The sequence below is a fragment of the Crocuta crocuta genome, unplaced genomic scaffold (genome assembly GCF_008692635.1).
Source record: "Crocuta crocuta isolate KB4526 unplaced genomic scaffold, BGI_CrCroc_1.0 scaffold24, whole genome shotgun sequence".
Lineage (NCBI taxonomy): Eukaryota > Metazoa > Chordata > Mammalia > Carnivora > Hyaenidae > Crocuta > Crocuta crocuta.
In genome coordinates, this window is record NW_027530974.1 from 7265687 (window position 1) to 7291308 (window position 25622).

The following is a 25622-nucleotide window of genomic DNA, read 5'->3' on the forward strand; positions in this document are numbered from 1 at the left end:
TCATCTCAATAGCGGCAGAAAATGCATTTGACAAAATTCAACTTCCGTTTATGATAAAAACCCTCAAAAAAGTGAATAGAGAAATACACCTCAACAGGGTAAAAGCCATATATGAGAAACCCACAGCTAACGTCATATTCAAAGGTGAAAAGCTGAAAGTTTCTTCCTCTTAAGTTTAGTAACAAGACAGGGAGGGGTACCTGGGTGGCTCAATCGGTTAAGCATCCGGCTTTGGATCAGGTCATGATTTCATGGTTCATGGGTTTAAGCCCTTCATCGGGCTCTGTGCTGACAGCCAACTCAGAGCCTGGAGCCTGTCTTTGGATTCTGTGACTCCCTCTCTCTCTGAACCTCCCTTGCTTACACTGTCTCTAGCTCTCTCTCAAAATAAATAAAACATTAAAAAAAAAAAAAGACAGGGATGCTACTTTTATTCAACATAATATAAGAACAAGTCACAGATGCTCACTATTGTCACTTTTATTTAACATAGGATTGGAAGTCCATATAGTTAAGAATGAAATCTTGCTATTCATGACAACATGGATGGACCTAAAGTGTATTATGCTAAAAGAAATAAGTCAGAGAAAGAGAAATACCATCTGATTCACTTACATGTAGAATCTAAAATAAAAACAAAACAAGTTTTTAAGAAAGCACAAAAACCAGAAACAGACTCACAGATAAAGAAAACAATCTAAAAATTTAATGGTTGTCAAAGGGGAATTGGGTGTGGATAGATAAAATAGGTGAAGGAAATGAAGAGGAATAAATTTCCAGTTATAAAATAAATAAGTCACAGAGATATATATATACAACATAGGGAGTATAAAAAGTCAATAATACTTGAATAATTTTGTATCGTGAAATAAGCTAAGTAAAACTATTGAGGTGATCATTTCATAATGTAAAAAAATGTTAAATCACTATACTGTATACATGAAACTAATGTAATATTGTGTGTTAAGTATAATTCAATAAAATATAAGTTAGAAATCCATACTTTCTACTCAAATTTATTTACTTCCAATTTACACATTGATTAGTAATAGAGCAAAAATTTGTGCTCACATTCACTCCACTATATTATTCATTGATTATTCAAACAATTTGTGCACTAATGAGCTACACCAATCATTTGCCTGGTGCTGGGTATATAAAGACAGTAAAATTTGCTTTTATTTTTTAGGGCCCTGTAGTCTTTTTTGAAAAGACAACATCAAACATGCAACTTTCAATGGAATCAACTTTAAAAGTTACAAAGAAAATGGAACTGAAGTTAAAAGGATAAAATAACCACATGAAATGTTTCAAACCTGCTTGGAAGAGACAACATTTGAATTGAATCTTAAAAGATGAGTGAGTGTTTGTAAGAGTAGGTGAATTTAAGAAAGGATCTTCCAGAAGAGACAGTATGCTTATTGTTATGGTAGACCTATCGTGCTTAGAAAATGGTGATGACTTCAGCAAAACGACTTAAGAGGCATGTTGGTGGCTTGGAGGAAGTGGACAAAAATTTACATGGAGTTGGCAAAGGAACACTAGGCTAGAACTATGGTAGAAGAATCTTCAGATCTAAAATAAGAAATTTGAGTCTAATTCTATTAACAATAGGAGGCAAGAGAGGTTTTTAAGTTAGTGAATGACATGATTAGATCTAATTATTAGAAAATAACTAATGTCATTCAACATTACCAGCTTGGGCAGGGGTTTCTGAGTCAAAAAGCTGTTTTTTTTTTACATTTATTTATTTTTATGAAACAGAGAAAGACAGAGCACAAGTGGGGGAGGGGCAGAGAGAGAAAGAGACACAGAATCTGAAGCAGGCTCCAGGCTCTGAGCTGTCAGCACAGAGCCCGACATGGGCTTTGAACTCACAAACTGTGAGATCATCACCTGAGCCAAAGTTGGATGCTTAAGCGACTGAGCCAGCCAGGCACCCCACCAAAAAGCTGTTCTAAGAGCCTAGGGAAAAATTATAAAATTTAGAATTAGTCCAACGAGATGGAGCAGAGGACTGGATTTAAGGTATTTCTGCTACAGATCCCACAATAAAAAGAGTGTTAAGGCTTTAAAATGTTTTTAGAAGGAAACATAAAGTGAAATAATATGTGAATTTTATACCAAGATCTTTCAATTGAATTTTAGCTTTTACCAAAGAAGCATATATTGAATAGTCTCAACGTTTGGTCTGCCAAGTTATTTTTACATGATAAGAGTATTCAAGAAAAAAGAAGTTTTTCTTTCCAAAAAGTGCTGATGTCTACTTTATCATCTCCCCAAATACCTCCAACATGATTCAGTAGGTATAGACATGTCCAGATTTTTTACAGCCATTGGTGCTTTTTAAATTTTTTTTAAATTTTGTATTTATTTCTGAGAGAGAGAGACAGCGTGAGCAGGGGATGGTCAGAGAGAGAGGGAGATACAGAATCTGAAATAGGCTCCAGGCTCTGAGCTAGATTTCAGCACAGAGCCCGACATGGGGCTCGAACCCACGAACTGTGAGATCATGATCTGAGCCAAAGTCCGTCGCTTAACGGACTGAGCCACCCAGGCACCCCACCATTGGTGCTTTTGATGTAAGACAAAAACAGTTCAAGACAGAAGTGTCTGTTCCCATAGCGCTCGCAAAAGTCAAGGCTTAGAGCATAAATTGCAGTTATTTTCCTGGGTTTTAATATAAAGTGTTCATGAATATGATAATAAAAAAGAAAAACTAGTTCTCTGGTAAACCACATTTATAGCCTCCTGGACTGCAAAGTTCACAGCAAGTGTCTTTCTCTTTTGAGGTCAGCGCATTTCTTGAGAACCAGAAGTGTGCAAGGCAGAGGTCTGTGGAAGACAGGAAGGAGTGTAAGAGAGCATCTGAAGTGTCCTGCTCCTGGGGCTCATGGCTCTGTAGAGTACATGGATCTTTGAGCCTACAGGCTGGCTACTAAGGCCTTCCAACTCTCTGAAATTATGGGAACAACCATGGGGGATATATAGATTTTTCTGGGGAAAGTGTTCATTGCTTTCATCAGATTTTCCAGCTTTAAAGAGCTGACATTTGAAGATAAGACTGGACCCAAACAATGACAATACAGATCAGTTTATGATAAGAAATAAAATAATAAGATTTTGCTACGTTAAAGGACTTAGTTTGTCTCAATGGACTTGGAGTGATCTTTTTAGTTATGTATACTTATAAAGTTTGTTTAAATAGCCATACAACTTTGGGCACGTTTGCCTCTCGGAGCCTCAGATTTTTCCATTACTACCTCCTAGGTTTGCTGTGATAATTTATACAGAACAGTTTGCACAATCCTTGGGAAATGTTTTAATTACATATTTATGACAAACACAGATATGACATTTGTTATGCATGTGTATGCATAGTAGCTATAAATACAAACCTTAAGCTTAGTAAATTGTTGAGGATTAGTCATATTTTATTTATGATCATCTCTTGGAAGCTGAAGAAAGAAGATCAAGTAGCAGGAATGTTTATGTTTTGCAAGTACTGTTTTTAAGAAGGCAAACACTAGGTTCTGGTGTTAACCACCTATTGCCAAGGCTTGCATGAAGAAGAATTTGAGTAAATGACAATCCCTAGTTGTGGCAACCTTTAGAGTGAATGAGTCAAAGTGACGATTTTTAGAAGGGTGTAAAACCAGTAAAGATCAGGCCCCACTTTTGGTGGCAAGGATTGTAAGAACATTCTATAAGAAAATTGAATTCTGGTCAAACCCACACTGATGTTTTTCATATCCTTCTTGTTGAGTGATCCTGGGAGACTTAATTTGATTCTTCAACTTCTCCCAACACAAGTAACTGAACTATGGGGCAGGTGGAGCCCTGTGTCGGCAAGCTATAATCAGAGGGTTTAGTCACTGCATGGCCTCCTTCACCAGCACACAATCTGATTAAGGGACGCAGTCTGCAAAAGGGCCTTGTTATAGGACACAGGCAAATCCTTTGTCCACTGATCTCCAATGATCAGGCCTCTAACTCAAAAGTTTGAGTGCTGAAGACTCAATTTAATTGGATGACTGCGTTGGGTACCCTTTCTTTCCCCCAGTCTCCCTCATCCCTCCATTATTTCCCTGGTTAGCTTACAGGTTACCTGGAATACTTAATGATGTTTTATTTGATTCCTTTGTGCTGATGTATGTATATTTTCTCAGACAGCCTTTTCCTCTGACAGAAAAATATTTTGGTAAACCAAAGCAAAACAACTTACCCACCAGACAAAGTGATTACTAAGTTGGAGATCTCGTTGGAAGATATCAGCCAGGCGTGAAGCAGAAACACATTTTTCTCCATGCTTTTTCATACTAGTATTCATAAAGTCACATGTAAGTTGGATGGTGTGTGGTTAGAGCACTGAGTTTGGAGGGCATGCGTGCTGGAAGGGAAAGAGCAACGGGCTGTGCCGCCAGCAGACAGGGGCTGAGAGCCTGGCTCTGGGTTACTTGCTGTATCATGGTGGACAATTTATTCCTTAGAAATGTCCTCTCTGTGAAATGTGAATGATAACACCTGACAGGGCAATTTTAAGGGTGAAAGGTAAAATGGGTAGAGTGCTTGGCAACAGTGAACACAAGTACATTGAACGTATTTTGTTGTTTTGCTCATGTTCAGTTCGTGTTCTGCCTTAATGAAACTCTATATCCAGTACTTTATTTTTATGTGTGCAGCACACTGGTGTGAATCATTTGCTATGCACTGGGAAACAAGGAAGTAAAGCAGAATTCCCACATTCAAAGACATAGCAGTCTAATTGTTTGGGGGTGTCTGTGTACATGTTCAAAGAGTAGAGCATAATGATTTCTTGCCTTGTTGAAATTTTATCTAAACAAAGTGAAACCAGTGAGTTGGTATTTTCACTGTGCCTGTAGGTCACAAAATTACAGATAGCTCATAGTTAGGAATGGAGGTTATGGGGATTCTATGAGCTGAATATTGAACTCTGAACTATCCCAGGGGCACAAAAGTGATGAGCTGTGTTTGTGTGGTTAGTTTCCTCATGGTATTCTCCTTCACTCTTTCAACAATAACTTAAAATTTGTCACCTTGGATTCTATCTGAAGTCAAGCTGACTTGAATTTTAGACCTGGGGTCTCCCTTTTCACTTATTTCTTTTCAAAATACCAAGTTTCCCCCAAAGATTTACAAGTTTTTAAAAAGATATAATCAGCGTTTTTGTGATAGGTTTCCTGCCAGAACACAGGTGTCTGACCCAAAATGGGAAAGGAAAAGACTCATATCAATATCATCGTCATGGACACATAGATTCGGACAAGCCTACCATCACTGGTCATCTGATCTACATGTGATCGACAAAAGAACTCTCGAAAAATTTGAGAAGGAGGCTTCCGAGATAGGAAAGGGCCCTCTGAGGTAGGCCTGGGTCCTGGATAAACTGAAAGCTGAACATGAACATGGTATCACCATTGATATCTCTCTGTGGGAATTCAAGATCAGCAAGTGTTATGTGACCACCATCGTTACCCCAGGACACAGACACTTCATCAAAAATGTTATTGCTACACATCTCAGGCTGACTGGGCCATCCTGATTGTTGCTGCTGGTGTAGGTGAATTTGAAGCAGGCATCTCTAAGAATGGGCAGACCTGTGAGCATGTCCTTCTGGCTCACACTGGGCATGAAACAACTCAATGTTGGTGTTCACAAAGTGGATTCCACCGATCCACCTTCCAGTCAGAAGAGATATGAGGAAATCATCAAGGAAGTCAGCACCTACATTAAAAAAAATTGGCTACAATCCCAACATGGTGGCATTTGTGCCAATTTCTGGCTGAAAAAGTGACAATATGCTGGAGAGAAGTACTGACATGCTTTGGTTTGGAGGATGGAATGTCACGTATAAATATGCCAATGCCAGTGGAACTACACTCCTTGAAACTCTATTGCATTATGCCACCAACTCATCCAACTGACAAGCCCTTGCTTCTCTCCTCTAGGACATCTACAAAATTGGTGGCATTGGCACCATGCCGGGAGCCGCACCGGCCTCTCTGGATGGCAATCACAGCAAGGAAATGGCAGTGTTTGCACAGCTCCTGCCATGAGAAATGAAAACTGGTATCTCCTTCTGCTATTATTGGCTCATGTTGGAAATGAGGCTGCTGGTAGTGACCAGGCCTCACAATATTCCAGATCAGACCAGTGTTCTGAACACAGATACCTCATAAGGAAAAGCATATTCCTGCCTTTACAAAAGAGATTTTAGATGAAAGCTCTGTGGGTGATTGTCAAAAGGCTCTTCCTATGGGCCTTGCAGACCCAAGACTTAGATAATAAAGGGGGTTAAGAACACAAGAGTTACAATTGAGCCTGGCCCCAAGACAAAGAGCCTATTTTGGGGTTAAGGGCAGAACACAGCTACTACATATATCCTTGCTACTTGGTGAAGCATAGCAGTCCCTTCCTCAAGGCCTTCATTTCACAAACACACTCCCTTACACTGGCAGCTAGGATGAGGATAGATAGAGTAGCTAATACATAAACCCAGGTGCAAAGACTGACACATTTAGGGCCCCCATTTTAGTTTCCACAAATAAACCAATTCAGAAACATTTATCCTCTTGAGAGCCAGACAGAATAACTCCTAGCTTATCTATATACAATTTAACTTGTATGTTATCCCGTTTTTCACTAAGAACATTCTGTTATTTCCTTGGTCGGAATAATTCTGCAATTGATATCATAAAAGGCCTCCCATTGTAAGAAATTCCTTTCTCTGACTTCGTGTTGTTGCTGAACCTTTAAATAAAGACACCAAAACCGACAGGACAGAGATGCCTGCCTGATGACCAGAAAGAATCTTGGGGCTCTCTCACTCTCTCTCTCTCGCTGACACCGTCCATCCTTCAGGGACCCCTGGACCTGTCGGAACCAGCCTCCGACAGTACCGTCCCTGTTGGCGAAATGGAAACTGGTGTTCTTAAACTCAGCTTGGTGGTCCCCTTTGTGCAAGTCAATGTTATAACCAAAGTAGAGCCTGTTGAAATGTACTGTGAAGCTTTGAGTGAGGCTCTTCCTGGGCACAACGCAGGCTTCAATGTCAGTAACACATCTGTCAAAGATGTCGTCATGGCAAAGTGGCTGGTGCCAGCAAGCAGCTGGCTTCAAAGCTCAGGTGATTATCCTGAACCACCCAGCAAATCAGTGCTGGATATGCACCTGTGTTGCGTTTTGCATTGTCACCCAGCTCACCTTGTTTGGAAGCTGACTGAGCTCAAGGAGAAGTTTGCCATCGTTAGTATGGTGCTTGGCAAGCCTGTGCCTGTTGAGAGCTCCTCTGACTATGCTCTGGGCCAATTTGCTGTTTGTGACATGAGATAGATGGCTTTTGGGGTGTCATCCAAGCAGTGGACAAGAAGGCAGCTGGAGCCAGCAAAGTCACCAAGTCTGCCCAGAAAGCTAAATGAGCAAAGTCACCACCACCTGCCACCCCAGTCTTAATCAGTGGTGGGAGAACAGATTCAGAGCTCTTTGTGCCAATTGCCCATTTAAGTTTAATAGTAAAAGACTGGTTAATGATAGCAATGCATCGTAAAACCTTCAGAAGGAAAGGAGAACGTTTTGGGGACCCATTAGTTTGTGTGTGTGTGTGTGTGTGTGTGTGTGTGTGTGTGTGTGTGTGTGTGTGTGACAGTTTTAAGTTATTAGTTTTTCAAATCAGCACTTTTTAATGGAAACAACTTGACCCAAAGTCTGTCACAGAATTTTGAGACCCATTAAAACAAAAGTTTAATGAGGGAAAAAATTTAAAAAAATAAGATATAATCAAATTTTTCTCTGCATCACTCTTTTGCCTTTTTTTCTCCCCAATTTCCAAGTAGCTTTTTGACACCCACTTTATAAGATAAAGTTTGGAGCATGGAAAACAGAGGAGATGGGAAATGAAATCACTGGTCTACAGTCCTGTTATTTAGGCATGGAAATTATTTGTTCAGTGATTTTGCCACAGTCATAAAACAGTTTTTGTGTTCTCTTGGTTTCTTCATGTGTTTTGAAAGAGAACAGTGCACTTAAAACCTTCTTTTAAATCTTGGGAATTAAGTGTATATTTGGGGTGGGTGGAAAAGAGGCATTATTGAAAGAAAAAAAGTTTTAAGCATAACTTGGAAGACATGTTAACACAGAAAAATAAGAAAATGAACCAAAATTTAACTTTAGAATTGAAAGGGATTTTAGAGCTTATCTTGTGTAACTTCCATGTGTACAGCTGAATGGCCTGAGTTTAAATGTCTTGCCCATAGGCAAGGTCACACAAAGTGAGATGTCCTGACTTCTAGTATAGGGCTTTGCTCTCCTCTATTCTTCTGGGATTACATTGCAGTATGGTCTACTAAATATTGTCCTGATGCTGTTACTGCTTGTGAGGACAGGTTCTTTGTACAAACAAAGTTTAAGTAATACTTGATACAGAAATCCTAGTGCCTTGTTGTAACTGTTTAATGATGATGCCTTTGCTTTCTTTAGACTAGTGAAATGAACACACATTTCTAGCTCCATTTATTTTGTAGTTTTCTAAGTTTATTTATTTTGAGAGAGAGTGTGTGTGCATGAGCAGAGGGTAGAAAGCAGAGTCAGAGACACAAAGAGAGAGACAGAGAATGAGAGAGAGACAGAGAATCCCAATCAGGCTCCACGTTGTCAGCGCAGAGCCCCATGTGGGGATCGAACCCACACACCATGAGATCATGACCTGAGCCAAAGTCAAGAGTCAGACACTTAACTGACTGAGCCACCCAGGCAATCCTCTAGCTCCATTTCATAAAAGGTCTCCTTGAGGGAACAAAATCCTGTTTTTCTGGAAGAGCTCATCCACCTCCCATGGGTAAATAATTCGCTTCTTCACAAATTTTGTTTACTCACAATCCGTAAACAGAATAAATCTTGTTTTGTGTAATTGCTGTTCCCACAAAATTAGACAGACTTCACTTGAATGAACAGTGGTAGACTGTTGCTAACGTGGGTATCAGTTCCGCACAGTGTCACAGAAAGGAAGAAAAGGTTGGCTAAACATATTCGATTTATGGTTAAGTGACTGTTATTATTTAATTGTGGTTAGTCTGAATACTTCCATAGTGATGCAAAGCTAGTGGTCACTATGATGGTTTAAAAATCAAGCAACCCATTTCATAGTTTATAGGTGAATGTTTCTGAGTTTTAAAAAAGTTTATCAGATAGAAAAATTTGCATGGATTCCATCATTATATTCACCAAAGCCATATTCTTTCTCCCTATACTTTGTTACCTTCCTCAGCATTTGATCTTTAACTTCTCCAGAGACTGAATTTCAAAGTAAATCATACAAAAGTAAGTTTTGAAAGAAACTAGTCAAGACCTAGATTCTGCTGTTTGTCAAACAAAATTTTCTTTTTACTATAGTTGATGTCAGTTAGATTAGTGATTTTATTTTTAAAATATATTTATTTTTCAATCTGTTTGGATTCATTCTTTGTTGGGGGGGTTTCTTTTCTTTTTTACTTTCTCTTCCTTTCTCTCCCTTTCTTCCTTTTTTTTCTTTTCTTTTCTTTCTTTCTTTCTTTCTTTCTTTCTTTCTTTCTTTCTTTCTTTCTTTCTTTCTTTCTTTCTTTCTTTCTTTCTTTCTCTTTCTTCCTATCATCCCTCTCTCCCTCCCTTTCTTCCTTCCTTCCTTCCCACCTTGCTTTTATTCAAATACAATATACCTGAAGAAGAACTAGTAATTGGTGACCATTTATACCCACTTACTCCACTCTGGAGAATTTTCTCACGTCATCATCCATGCCCTAACCAAAAGCTGCTGATTAAAGGAAATTTCCAACTGTATGTAAAATTTTGGGAATATTGCAACATACTAATGGGTCTTCTATAGATTTGAAGCATCAGCTCTTTATTAAGACCAATTTATTAAAGTTTTTCTCTTAGGTGATATCCATGAAAGCATATCTGCTTTTAATGATATTACCAATACATACAATATATACAAGGTACAGCTATATCAGATCACACTGCACATCAGGAACACAAAACACACAACTCATTTTCATCTTCTCCAGGCCTCAGTTTCCTCATCTGTAAAGGAATGTGAGAGGGTGGAATGATTTCTTTTCTTTTTTTTTTTATTTATTTTGAGATTTATTTTCAGAGAGAGAGAGAGCATGAGCAGGGAAGAGAGAGAGAGAGAGAGAGAGAGAGGGAGAAAATCCCAAGCAGGCTCCATGCCACCAGCACAGAGCCCAATGTGGGGCTTGAGCTCACAAACTGTGATATCATGACCTGAGCCAAAATCAAGAGTCAGGTGCTTACCTCACTAAGCGACCCAGGCGCTCCAGGTGGAATGATTTTAGGCGATTTCCGGCACAAACTTTTTATGAACCTATTCTTAACACATGAACTTTCTGGCAATCCTGACCATGAAGAACACTGTTACCAGATTATTCTTAAGTGTAATACTTTTTTGTGGTTTAGAATTTAAATCTAAAAATGTGGATGATGTACATTCAGAACGATTTAGTTTAACTTAGACAATTATGGATGGATCTGCCATTTCCTATTTTAAATCCTTACCCAGGCAATATACTGTGTATTGTTTATTTCTTGAAATTCCTTAATCCTTAAAGATCATAAGAGTATTAGAATATTCTTATAATACTACTCTTCACATTTAAAAACTTTGATTATGATTAGCCTTGTTCTCTTTTAAGATTAAAAGGTCGTATTTTTTTAATGCTTATTTATTTTTGAGAGAGAGAGACAGAGACAGAGAGACAGAGTGTAAGCAGAGTCGGGGGTGGGGGTTAGAGAGAAGAGGGAGACACAGAATCTGAAGCAGGCTTCAGGTTGTCCGCACAGAGCCCAACACGGGGCTCGAACTCACAAACTGCGAGATCATGACCCATGACCTGAGCCGAAGTCGGATGCTTAACCTACTGAGCCACCCAGGCACCCCTAAACAGTCTGATTTTTTTTTTAATGCCCTCACTATGCTGCACCCTTGCCATCCCATATAAGTACATTCTGGGGTGTTTCCATGGCCCTCCTCCAGCTTCATAATGGCCTCTTTTATGGACGTGCAAGAAATTAGTAGACTAATTTCTAGGCCTGGGGATGATTCTGTGTATTTTGAATTTTATGACGATAACATGTTTGATGGGCCTCCTATCCTTTTTTTCTTTTTTTCTTTTTTTTTTTTTAGTAGCAGATGTAGTACATTGGGGGTGTTGGAGAGCTTAGGAGAAAAGCATCACATAGAAAAATCACCAAAACTAAAGCAGCAGCAATTTTAAAACAAATAGAATTCAATCGCTCTGTAGTTACTGTTTTACAACTGAGAAATCCTTTCATTTAGAAAATGAAGAGGAAAGTGAGGACATAAAGGGTATCATGTGTACAAAATAAGGGGAATTTCCTTACTGCTGATCAGCTGCCTTGGAGTTTCCCCAACACCACACCTTCCTTGTCAACTACCCCCTGACACTGACTAGCCTCTGTGTTTACATCTCCATTTAAATGCAAAGAGTTTCCAGCCTCTACTTTTTTTTTTCTTCTTCTTATCAGTGAAAATTCTAAGCAGAGGTTGTCACAGCTGTTTGGATGCTTAGTTATCTAAGCTCTTCTAAAACCCATGAAGGTGGAATTTGTTTCTTTCTTTCAGCTTTCTTCTTTGTATTCTTAATCCTCACAAAGTGCCTGGCATGCAGCAGGAACTCAGGGCTGATCTAGTAACTATTTGCAGCAAGAAGTACTTTGCGCCCTGAACACTAACCGCCAATGACGTCTTTACTGTCCAGTTTGTTGGTAAGCTCACATGCTAAAAATAGGTTCATAAAAAGTTTGAGCGGGAAATAATCTTAGGAACCATTCCATTCTCTTAGCTATTTTACAGATGAGGAAACTGAGGCCTGGGAGAAGATAAAAATGAGTTGTCTAGGGGCGCCTGGGTAGCTCGGTCAGTTAAGCAATGACTTCGGCTCAGGTCATGATCTCACAGTTCGTGGGTTCGAGCCCCATGTCCAGCTCTGTGCTGACAGCTCGGAGCCTGAAGCCCGATTCTGTTTCTGTCTCTCTCTCTCTTCCCTGCTCTTTCTATGTCTCTCAAAAATAATTTAAAAAAATTTTTTTAATTAAAAATAAAAAGTTGAAAAAAGAAAATGAGTTGTCTATTTTGTGTTTCTGATCTATACGTTTAAAACAAAAAAAAAATAGCGTTTACTTATTTTTGAGAGAGACAGAGCGTGAGTGGCAGAGGGGCAGAGAGAGAGGGAGACAGAATTTGAAGCAGGCTCCAGGCTCTGAGCTGTCAGCACAGAGCCCAATGCAGGGCTTGAATCCACCAACTGTGAGATCCTGACCTGAGCCTAAGTCAGATGTTCAACTAACTGAGCCACCAAGGCATTCCTGATTTGTACATTTTAAAATAGCATAAGCAGTAATATTAACATATAACAAATTATATTAACAACAGAGTCAGATGATATAATTTCTCACATTTTCCCCAGCTTTAATGAGACATAATTGACAAATAAAACTCTTTTTTACATAAGGTGTACAATTTGATGATTCGATATAGCTATGCATTGTGAAATGACGACCACAACCAAGCTCATTAACACATCCATCGTCTCATATCATTGAGCACCAACCGTATGGCCACTTACAAAGCAGAACATTTTGCCTTTTAATAGCTTTGTTGTGATATCCCTTGGGTTGTTTCTGAGTGCTCAGGGTTGGGATGGCTCACAGATGGGAGTTATGATACAGTAGCCAGGGACTGTGGTGATAGGGATGGAAGAGCTACACAGAGAGCCTTGAGCAACATGGCCAGTAGGAGCAGAGGTCCTTGCCTTCAAGATTATCCAAAATGAGGTGGATCCAAGGGGAGAACTAGCCTGGAGAAAGCGAAAAGGTAGATCCTTGCAGGCTTGAGGCGGGGTGACAGTCTCTCCTTTTCTCTTCTGATCTGATATTTGAAAGTAAGATGGAAACCAGAGAATACCAGAATATCTAAAAAACCCAGCCAGACCCAGTCTTGGTATGTTGTTTGTTCTGTCCATGGGAGTCTCATTTGTATATATACATATGCAGAAATATACTCTGGGCTGGTTTTTGAATATTCTTTCTAATCTCACTGTTGGGATTAGAGATAGAAATATTAGGGGGAAGATAAATTGAATTAAAATTCCCAAACTCTTGGGAGAAGTGAATATGTAACATGTTGAAAGCAGATATTCAAATAAGATTCTAAAATATCTTCCCTAGAACTTTGAAAACAAAACAAAACAAAACCCCCAAGCCCCCCAATCTTATTCCTAAAAGACTCTTTTGAAGCAGGTGTTTTGTCAAATATTAAATCTATAACTAAATATTTCAAGGGTATGAAGATGCAGAAAACAGATATGTTCTGAGAATTTTTTTTAAATTGGATTCTGTCACAGCTCATTTTTTTGTTTTTGGCTACCATTTTATTCAGCAAATATATTCCAGAGTAACATAAAATATGTCCCATTAGTTCATGAGTTTCTTGAAACAGTTGGTGTCTAAATAACTTAACTCTTGGCAGAAGTAACTTCCTGTTTTAAAAGAAAATAAGTTAAAAGGTCTTATAAGGAAGGCTCATAAGTCTTCTTGGAAATCAACTGTTTCTTACAAAACATTTTGATGTGTTTAGTACAGATGAATTAGGAACATATGGGTCACATTTTCCTTAAAATGCACATGGTTTTTAAAAATTAAAGGGTAATGTTCTTGGCAAAATAGGTTTTGCCAAACCCAAACTGCTTAAAAAATTGTTCAAGATGTGCAGCAAGGCCAAAGGGCCCCAGGCTTCCACAGTCCTAATAATAGAATCAATCAGGAAAACCAGAATGAAGTCACTAAACTCATTTTAACAATCTCTTGAAAAAAACCAACAAAAATAAATCTCAATGTAGTAACAATCACAAGCAATTAGAATATAATAACTTTTATGCTCATACTGAATAAAACCCCAAGCTGGTAGTTAAAATCGTGCTAGGAATTCTGGAAAGTTGGCAGTGTACTTCGCTTGACTGAAATAATTGATTACATCTATAAAAATGGCGAAGAGACTAGAAGGGATTGCACAGATAAAGTACTTACCAGAAACGATTTAAGAATTTTACTGTGGTTGCTTAAGGAATAGAGGTTTATGTGATTGTTTAAAACCCACACATTCTTTAGTAAAAAGACGTATGCAGAGGCAATGACCACAAAAATTTCATTAACCTGGTATTGAGTACTACTTGTCTTATCTGGAAGAGAGTCTATTAAATCGCTTAGTGAATGTTCCCAGGGATGATGAGATGAAACAGTCCAGGACATCAGACCTGAGGCTGTATATGTATATGGCCAGAATCAATTTGGTGTAATGTCAACTGTCAGCAAACAAATCTAAAAGGAATCCAAGTCTCTGCACGTCAATATTGGCTTCTCAAAACTACTGATTTTGACATGCTACCTTGGTCTCTCGTGCACAGTAGGGATCTGATAGAAATGTGTCAGTTGGATTTGGTTTCTTTGCATGAAAATACCTTCCTATTCTTTTTCAAGGTCTTCATTTTCTCTTCAAGATCTGCCTCTGGGAATTATGAGTAAACCCTGAGGGTTTTTCTTCTGCTGGTTGACTCATTGATGTTTTAAGAAAAAAAAATACTGCAAGACCTTAAAATAATAGTAAAAAAAAATATTACTGTTCTCTAATTCAGACTTAATATAATCACCTCCAGCTAAAGGCAGAAACATTATGTTTACCAGTTGGGCCAGTTGAGCCAATAGTAGAAAGGTTCTGGAATCCTTCCAATTTCCTCTTCTCTGCTCAAGATGCATGGCATTGTCTCCTGCTGAGAAGAATTCTAATTAGTAGCAACTTGGGAACAGGGCAGGTCATATCAGCAGACTTTTGCATGGGACGTAGAGTTCACAGAGACACAAAGTGCTCATAGAAATAACATCAGTGTTAGTCTTTTTTTGTTCCGTCAGCTCTCTAGGAAACTATATGTTTTGAAAGAGGACAGGGATGATGCATTCTAAGTTGCAGAAGAGGATTTGGGAGGGTGAATAGGTTGAGCCATAGGGGTTAAGGTTATGAGCATTACTGTGTGTATGCAGGGTGGGAGGTGTTACAGTGACTCTCATCTAGATCTAATTGTGTAAGTGTGAGTGTCAGTGTGTGTGTGTGTGTGTGTGTGTGTGTGTGTGTGAAAGAGACAGAGAGACAGAGAGAGAGATGGGGCAGGGTGAGAGGGAATTTGGCTTTATCAGAATTACTGGGTGATGGCTGGGAAAAGATGATCTCTAAGGACACTAAAAAGATATATATCAAGGCTATGGATTCATTACTAAAAAGTGATTTAAGAGGAGTGATCTAGTTCAGTTGATTAAGATTTCTAAAGGGAATGAACCTTCAAATGTCAAAGAGAAAATATTTTAATTAGAATTTTCCAGAAGTCCCTCTCAGTGACATTGACACAAGCTTTTCATTTACTACCTATCCTTCCTACACTATTGCATCTGACTCTAGCCTACTCTATCTTATTCAGTTTAAATCTTGCCCATAACTCCCTAAAATGATTTCATTCTTACCAATGTGTCTTCATCTGCTGTTTGCAAGACATTTCTCTGTGAGGCTTCCCTTGATAATTCCAGCCCACTGGTGTCTCCTTCAGTTGTCTAAGCTCCCAATACTTTTATCATTTCTATGGTTTATTTGATGCATGCCAGTATATTACATTAGTGGTTTAATTTGTCTCCTTGTCCTCAATTAGATAAGAGAAGGTATGTTGTATATCTCTCTATATTTCTTACAGTGGCTAGCACCTGCATTAGCAGTACTCAGTGAGTATTTGTTGAGTGAATTAATCAAGTTCATGCATAAAAATGTGCACATATACCTCTTGTAGGGAGGCACAAAAAATACAGAAGGCTTTAAAACTTATGAACCAAGGTTTTGTTTTTATTTCTATTGCCCTAGCAATGTTTTGCTGAAATTCTTCATAATGAGTCTAGTCATATTGTTTCTTGATTTCTTAGGGAAGTTATGTCTTTCCAGTGAGTATGAATCCTTATCAACAGCTATCAACAGTACACAAGATACATAATAGTCTTTCTATTAATAGTCAAATCATCTATTAATAGTCAAATGATCTTGATTTCATTTTGAAGCCCAGTCTCAATATGGCAACAGACTTAATTGCAGTTACCTTGGGATTTCCCTACATTCAGTTTTCCCTGGAGTCATATCTGACTCTGAAGACCTTAAATAATTCTATGGTGTGAGTGGAATTAGCCCTTGGCCATTAATTTAGGGGAGTCATGGCTGAGATATCTTTTTTGTCTACCCCCTCTCATTGGGTCTTAGGCTCTTTCTCCTAAGTCTGTGCTGTTTTTAGGGTCAAAGCTTTACTCTGCTGTTTATTCTCATGCTAGGTCACAGAAATCTCCAAGAGGCAGATCCAATCTCAACACTCTTTATTTGTTAGGGTTTCCATCTCTGGGATTTTGCCTCCCCTTTTGAGTCCTTCCCAAGGAAAAGGATCCTGGGATTCTTTTTGAAATGTCTTCTTTAACAATTCCCCTGAGGACTGTTTATTTTTATTTATTTTTGAAAGAGAGAGAGCACGTGCACATGAGCTAAGGAGGGGCAGAGAGAGAGGGAGGCAGGAAATCCCACGCAGGATGTAAGTGCAGGGCTCAAACCCATGAAATCATGACCTGAGGTCAAGGGTCAGATGCTTAACTGACCGAGCACCCAGGTGCCCCTCAGAGTGGAATCCTATTCTCCTCAAATCTTTTGCTGTAATTATAACATTTCTTCCTGAATTTTGTAGCATTGGGCTCAAGCCTTTCTTTTTTTTTTTTTTTTTAATATATCAGAGGCAGGAAATAACATGAGGAGCATATACTTAATGGTCTAAATTCTTGAGGAGGAGTAGAAATAAGGGTGGGTTAGACTAGCAAACTATTATGAGAAAATGTTTATTAATGTTTCAAAAGTGTGGTTTTCCCATTACATTTAGGAAAAGGAAATAAAAGGTTCACTCAATCTGTTTCTACCCATGGAAAATCATGGAGCCAGAATACACGATCTCTCTTAGGGCACTTAAATAAACTGAAGGAATCGTTGGCTTGAAAGGGAAGTCTATGCTAAAGGTATTGTCATGACCCAGGTAGCAGAGTAGAGTAGAGCAATTTGATGACTGGTGGCAGATTAAGTGTGGTTAATAGGGCCATGGCTATTAGGACAACCAAGCTTAGGTGAGATGTGACCCTGACTTCCTTGGCCTCTTGGAGAATGGTAAGGATGCTTCTATAACCAAGATATTTATAAAGCTTTTATAAAGAAAAAGAAGTCCAATAAAGAGGAAGAAAGCTGACATATAAGACTATTAAGACTGTAACTGAGACCTTGTGTTTAGCAACTCATAACCATATTTCACCTGATCCTGGTGAGAAAAGTTTGGTATTCATTAAGAATTGTGTCTGTGTTAGGGAGCCTGGGTGACTCAGTCAGTTGAGCGCCTGGCTGTTGATTTGGGCTCAGGTTATGATCCCAGGGTCGTGGGACAGAGCTCAGGTCAGGCTCCACACCAAGCATGGAGCCTGCTAGGGATGCACTCTCTCTCTCTCTCTCTCTCTCTCTCTCACTCTCTCTTCTTTCTCTCCCCCTCTGCCCCTCACCTTGGCTCACATATGAGCTTTCTCTCTCTCTAAAGAATAAAAAAAATAATAAATAATTTTATCTGTGTTATACATAGCTTAGCAGGTTTCATAATAGTGTATGTGTGACATACAGACCTATACATTTGCTAGGTCTTACTGGTTAAATTGGATAGATTTGTTCGTGCACTGGAAAACAGTTTATGAACAATATCTATATGCATGATAAACTTGTGTAGTGTTGGAGAAGAACCATAATGGGCAACATTTTTGTAGCCTTCATGGAACCAACATTTCAGAACCAGTCTCTATAACATTCTTTTGACTTTGCTCTATTAATTTCCTCTTTTTTAAGCCTCATTGGAAGATTTCAGTAGAGATATCTGGACCCAAGCTTGGATATCTATTCATGATATTGGTGATTAGACAGGGAATACCCTGGCCTGGTGCCTAAATAGGAGATGCTTCTAATTGGGTGCTTTCTGGTATCCAGTCCAAAGGTATGAACCAACTGAAAACACTGAATTCTGCCTGGCTTGAGCCTCTTTTTCCATATGATAGAGACCCTTCTCTTCGACTAAATCTCTTGGACCTATTTTGTAAGATTGCTGGGGGTTGAGATCATTTCTAAACTAGAAGGAACTATATAAATATAATACATGGTTATATTTTAGTATAATGAAATAATATCTTTTCACAAGCAATAACTGCTAACTAAATTTATTTATTTATTTATTAAAAATTTTAAAACAATGTTTTCTTTACTTCTGAGAGAGAGAGAGAGAGGCAGCATGAGCAGGGGAGGGGTAGAGAGAGAGGGAGACACAGAATTAGAAGCAGGCTCCAGGCTCTGAGCTAGCTGTCAGCACAGAGCTCGACACGGGCCTGGAACCCATGAACTGTGAGACCATGACCTGAGCCGAAGTCGGGCGCACAACCGACTAAGCTGCCTATGCGCCCCTAACTAAAATTATTTAAAGCAAGGTGACAGCTTCTTCTTTTTAAAATCACTTTTGCTTTTTATGGCTTCTGATAGAATTAACCTCAGAATTATCTCAAACTTATGTGCTCAGAACTATTCAAAATATAAAAACATATGGTAGGATGTCTGAGTCATGTCTATTAAGTTTACTATGTGGTATACCTAAGTTCTCCACTCAAATTACTACACATAATAATATTAAATCACATTATGATAGGAGGTCCCAGAGCAGTGACTCTGTAAATGGTGATGGAGAGGGATACTTCTGGAAATGTACTTCTGCAAATGGTCGTGGGGAGGGGATAAGCAAAGCAAAGATGTCCTGAATACTAAAAAGTTTCCCATTACTGGGCATTTGAGATGATGTAGATGAACTTGGTTGGATGCACAACAAGAACTGAAATAACAATGTTTCTTCCATTAAAAATATTAAAACATTGTAGTAGACTTGTTAAAATCATAAGCTTAGGTGTTTATGACTTCTTACCTTTCTCCAAACATACTTTTATGAAAAAAATCTTAAAATATGATATGGCCAAAATACTAACATTTCCTGATATCAGCACTGTAATAAAGTTTCTAAACACTCCTACTTGATTGAATTACTGAAGTCTTTCATGTTTTTTGTTTGTTTGTTCCTTTGTTTCTTTTTTGCCAGCTTCACAGATGCCATGAATATGCCTGTCCTCTCCTTGTGTTTGGGCTAACCAATCTGCTAATGGGAAGGAATGAGAAATATGGCTCAGTTTTTGTTGTTTGTGTATATTTTAAGGTTTCCTGGGATTCTCAAGAGGCAGAATGCCATCCCAGAAAGCGGACCCAGAGAAAGCTATGAGCTAAGGTAAGATTTAGGTTGAGAAAACTTTAACAATGTGAAGCCCCAGTTGCTTAAGCTTATAATATTTGCTGCGTCTATTTAAATGGATAATGAGGTCAAGGACAAGTCAAAGATTCCTGCTACTTTCTAGTTCAAGTCTCCTCTGCTTGATATTAGTTAAACATCTTTTAGCTGCAAGAGAATAAAACCCAACTCCTGACTGAAGTAAAAACAAAGGTGTGGGGGCGGGGTTTGTTGTCACATGTCACCTTGGCGACAAGGCTAGTCCCTATTCAGCATGGCTGGATCCAAAGATGTGGGCAATATTAAAAGTATCAGTGGCTCTCTTTCCAGTGCATTTTCTTGTGTGGTCTCATTTTCTCCAACACGGTCTCCTTATAAAATGGCTACTCTCAGCTCATACCCTTTAAGCTTAGTCATGCCTAGCAGAAAAAGAAAATCTCTGTCATGACAGGTCCAGTGAAAGTTCTAGGGGTCACTTTGAGTCGAATGAGTTCATTCTGTGCTTCTCTCCAAATGCCTGTGGACAAAGGGCTAGACCCTATTGGTTGGATCTGGGTCATGTTTTCACGTAGCTGGTGGGAAAAGAAAAGTAAGGATGGCGGTGGTGAGGGTTGGGAGGAGGGGGTTTAGATGCCCAGAACTGTGTGAACTCAGAGAAAAATCTAGGAACTATTATCAGGAGGAAGGACTGCTGAATTGTCAAGGATAAGAAATTCCCATTTGTGTGTGTTTATAAATTACATGAAAAACATAACATTGTCCTTATGAATTGACCACCTTCACATTCCTATTAATAAAAATAAAATACCACAAAGAGACAAGAGATCAGAATCCAAGTGCCAATGCTATTCCTTAGAATCTCAGTTGCTACAAAACTGAAATCTGCTTCAAAAACCATAAAAAAGCTATATTCATTCAAGCTACATATATAGAAGTGCTTTTAGTTGTTTCTCTGCTATTTTTGTATATCCCTATAATAAACTCAAGTAATCACGAGATAACGCCTCTCTCATGATTATCTGATACTTTACAGAATTTTAGAGGAGACATATAATGAATCCCAGAGCATTGAATTACTTCATACCTTGCAATATATTGCAAGGAAAAAAACCTTGCCTTCAAAATAACCTTGTCTTATTCTGTGACTGAGACTTATAGTCACCTGGGTAAATTTGCCATTTACTGTTTTAACAGTATGTGAAATACATGTATAAGCATATAATATAGCAAATGAACTCAGAACAACATACTGTTGAATTTCAGCTACGTAGAGCATGTTGCATTTCTGTCAAATCTGGAAAATAGAGCCTTAGCTCTGGAAGAAAATATGTTTTGCTTGATTCTTTGTTGCAAGTATTTTATAAAGTAAAACTGATTGTGGCCCAGTCCCCATTCTGCTGCTGGTTAGCTGTCACCTTGAATTTAGTCACTTAATCTTCTTGAGCCTAGTTTCCTAATCTGGAAATTTAAGAAATTTAATTAGATACTCTGTAAGGCTGCCTCCAACCCTAACATTTTATAATTCATGCAAGCTCTGAAAATGCCAAATAATAAAATACTTATTTCGGAAGTGAACTAGTTAAACTTCCAAGGGTGGTGGCACATTTAAAGCAAGCAAACAAACAAACAAACAAACAAACAAAAGGGGTCCCTGAGGGCCCTGGGTGGCTCAGTGGGTTTAAGCATCCAGCTTGATTTTAGGCCAGGTTATGATCTCCTTGTTGGTGGGTTTCGACCCTGGGCAGATCCGAAGCTGGCAGCTGGGAACCTGCTTGGGATTCTCTCTCTCCCTCTCTCTCTGCCCCTTCCCTGCTCATGCTGTCTCCGTCTCTCTCCAACAAACAAACAAATAAACAAACTCAAAAAAAACCTGGGTCCCTGCAACTCATATGGTTACTTGATTCTATCCCAACGATAGTGAACACACCCAGGGTCATTGTGTGGATACTTCTGTTGAAAGGTTTCGAGGCCCAGATGTTCCAGAAGCACCCGTGTGATTTTTAGGCAGGAAGTTTGATTCAATCTCTTTCCAAGGGAAAGGTGATCCCAGCTAGCCCAGGGCAGGATTAAGATGGGGAGTGCCTTGTGATCCACTTGAAACGTTTCAAAAGCACAGGGCTGGTTTTTGCAATTCCATTTTATTGAACTGGCTGCTCTGTTGTGAGAGCTACTCCGTGGCACCTCAGATGTCAAAAGCTTTGCCCTCCTTCTCTGCCACCACCTTCCTCTCCCTCCAGGGATAAGACTGCAAATCTGCCCTCTCTCTTCTCTTTTTTCACAACGTAATGGACTCTACATGCTGTTATCCATGCACGGCCGTTTGAGAGCATTTCCCAACCAGGGCGGGGGGAGGGGAAAACAATAATAGGAATGGCTACAAAATATAATTAATTTTTCTGACTATTAACACAGGAGGAAAACGTCTAATGGGTTGCAGATTTCTTCCTATTTGAATAGCGTGACCGTGACCAATTCAAAAGGAAACCCTCAGCTGTCGCTGCATTTCTGTTGATCCCCTGCATCAGGGCAGAGCCTGGGTCTGGGTGATGCTTGCCTGGTGTCCTACGCGTGGAAAGAGAAAGGATGTTCACTTGGGGAGGGCACACAGCGATCGGAAGAGAGCAGAGTTCTCCAACCATGATTAAGAGTAAGGCAGCAAGACTCCACGCGTCCTAACTGTTCAATATTTTTGGCTGTCTGCCAGCATCCTTCACGATTTCTTTGAAGCTTTCTTTTACTTACTGCAGTAGAGTAATTATAGAGTACTTTTTCATCTTATCTCTCTCTCTCTCTCTGTCTCTCTCACAGACACACAGACACGCACACACACACACACACACACACACACACACTGGTATGTTTTGCTCCCACATGTGCTTACTAGAACCATCCTTCTGGAGGCCATCCTTAGATACGCTGCATCTAGGAAAGCTTGGACGAGCAGGTGGCAAACACCAATTCCTTTGAGCCCCTCTGTTTCAGATTCTCTGTTTTTAAATGTTAACCTAATATATCTAAGGGAGTTTCATCCATGATTGGGAGCCAATTACATTTTACAAAGAAACTTCCTCCCTCGCAATTAAAAATGGAATAAAACCTCCCTTATCTGGTCAGATAGGCAATTGTTAACTTTTGGCATTTATGGATTTATTTGATTATAAGATTTTTTTTTCCTTTGGAAAGGTGAAAATTAAACATTTAAAAAGTTAAGCACAAAGCAATTTACTCCTCTGGACAAATATACATATTTGATGTGTTATTTCTATCATAAGAAGTACTGGGAAGACTCTCTTTCAAAATATGGCCATGACCATGATTACATTGATTATAATAATTTTATTTTTTTTAAAGCCCAACAATGCTGTTTCTTTTATCTCCTTTTTTCTCTCTCCAAACTGCTAAAATGATTGAAACCGTCACTGAGCCTATCACCACAATAAGAAAATCTTGAGAAACAAAAATGTCCTTTCTTCTAGAGTATTGTGACTTCTGCATTAATATGCACTGTGTTGTTATTTTTCTAATGTTTGGATTTAATTCAATCAGTAGTTTTTGTGGGGGAAGTAAAAAAAGAGGAAAATAAGAACGTGATTGAAGACAAAGCACTAGTGTGTAGAGGAGAATATGGTTTTTTCTTATACAATTCTAAGTAAGCCATAGAACTTTTATTATACTTGACTCTTGATGATGTATAATAGGTTCATGTTGATCCCTAAACACATCATATGATGATGGTGACAAGTCTGACTTTTGTCATTAGACAAGACAAGCAGGTCCACAATATTTTTTTTTAATGTTTTATTTATTTCTAGGAGAGAGAGAGAGAGAGAGAGACAGTGTAAGCACAGACTCTGAAACAGGCTCCAGGCTCTGAGCTGGCAGTCAGCACAGAGCCCGACGCGGGGCTTGAACCCACGAACCACGAGATCATGACCTAAGTGAAAGTCGGACGCTTAACCGACTAAGCCACCCAGGCGCCCCTCAGGTCCACATTATTAATTGCTGCACTTGTTCCCAGAGGACACCCAAGTTCAGCGCAACTCAGGGCAGGACAGAGTGTCCCTAAGGACGTTACTCCTCTGAAGGAGAAACCCCTGCTTTCTCTCCACCCCATGTGTATTCAGGTGTCTGGGAGATGGTCTGGCATTCTTACATAAATCAGTAAGTAAAGTGCATGGTCATCTCTGGTGGAAGGAAACTAGACTAAAAGAAAACCGGGCTGTAACTCTCAGGTTAAATAGGAAACAATTGCCTACTTTCTTAAGGGTCCCGAGGTACTTGAACGTGGCAACGTTTTAACAGAACAAGTTATACCTGTAGAAATTTGCCTAGAAAGGCAAGCTACCGCACATTTGGCCTGGTAATTGTAAGTAGTCCATTTTCCATTAGGAGGTAGAGGGATGCTATTGCAGGGGTTGGCTATAAGCACAGTGCCAAGATGCCTACTTTTGGCAGCTGGCTGGAAGTCAACCTGTTTTTTATTGATATGCTCATTAACAGCAACTTTCTCTGGCACCCAAGCCACTAAATTTGTGGTTTTCAAATTTCTAAGATGGTTGATTATGATCTCTATGGTGTCTTCCAGGTTGGTAGCATGGACTCTGGTGATGAGATGAGGAAGATGGTTGCATATTGGGGTCTGGGTTGCACGGACAATGGATCCATGCCCTACTTACCTTCTTCGGGTACGAGAGCAGGACTTCCATGAAAATTCAAGCAGGTCTTAGCAGACACAACCCATCCCTGAATGATGGATGCAGTGGATGGAGTTAATGGGTTTGTACACTTTGTGTGGTTCTGACTCCACCGGGAAGACCATGAGAGTTCACAATAAGAAAAGTCAAGAAATGGAGGCACCTGGGTGGCTTAGTCGGTTAGGTGTCCAACTTCAGCTCAGGTCATGATCTCACGGTTTGTGGGCCTGAGCCTCACATCCGGCTTTGTGCTGACAGCTTGGAACCTGGAGCCTGTTTCGGATTCTGTGTCTCCCTCTCTCTCTGCCCCTCCCCTGCTCACGCTCTATCTCTAGCTCAAAAATAAATAAAATTTAAAAATTTTTGAAAAAAAGAAAAAAAGAAAAGTCAAGAAATGAATATTGCTTTCATGTTTAAGTGCCATGAGAAAACCACCAAAAACCATATTTGGATTTAATTGTTTTTTTTTGTTGTTGTTGTAAAACAAAACAAAAAATAACTTTCCGTTGCCAACCTGGGGATGTGTTTATACTTAAAAATTATTTTGATTATATTTACCTGAAGTCAACAAAAGAATAGCATTAGCATTTTTAAGGGCAGATAAATAGCTTCAAAGGTGAAATTTTCTGTTAAAATATTTCTTAAAAGTTTTTACATGTTTTTATTTATTTCTGATAGAGAAACACACACACACACAGCATAAGCAGGGGAGGGTCAGAGAGAGAGTGAGATACAGAATCTGAAACAGGCTTCAGGCTCTAGCTAGTTGTCAGGACAGAGCCTGATGCAGGGCTCGAATCCACGAACCTGAGATTATGACCTGAGCCGAAGTTGGGCGCTTAACCGACTGAGCCACCCAGGCACCCCCTTTTGTTAACATTTTTTAAATGTTTTTATTTATTTCTGAGAGAGAGAGACACACACACACAGTGTGAGCAGGGGAGGTCTCAGTTAAAATATTTCAATTAAAGTTTCAATTTTCATCATATTGGGTAAAGTAAGAACTGTTTTGGTTGTAGCTATGTTGACACTTTCCACTGAAATCATATTAACAACAACAACAAAAAAAACCACCAGAAACACTAAATACCAAGGGAACTCACCTAATAAATAGACAGTGCAGACACAAATTCAGCTCTCTCCGATTTCCCCACCGTACTATACACATGTGTAGATGTGTATGTCCATATTGTTTGCTGCTGAAGTTGATTGGCTAAAATTTTATTTATTTCCATTTCTGCTTATGTATGATGTTGATTTATTACCTTCTTCTCTTGTGTTATCCTTTTGATTTGGTATCACATTTGTGTTAGGCAGCTAACAGTTTTGTGGATGATTTCATTCTTATTGGTTTTCTATCACATTCATTTTGACTTACACAATATGTATTATTTTCTTCTTAGGTTTTTCGATTTTACATTATTATCTT

General features: G+C 39.1%; 1 pseudogene; it reads left to right on the forward strand.

Annotated features, from left to right (window-relative positions):
- The first annotated feature begins 5229 nt into the window (after nucleotides 1-5229).
- LOC144236341 (elongation factor 1-alpha 1-like) lies at nucleotides 5230-24207 on the forward strand (annotated as a pseudogene).
- Nucleotides 24208-25622: the final 1415 nt, after the last annotated feature.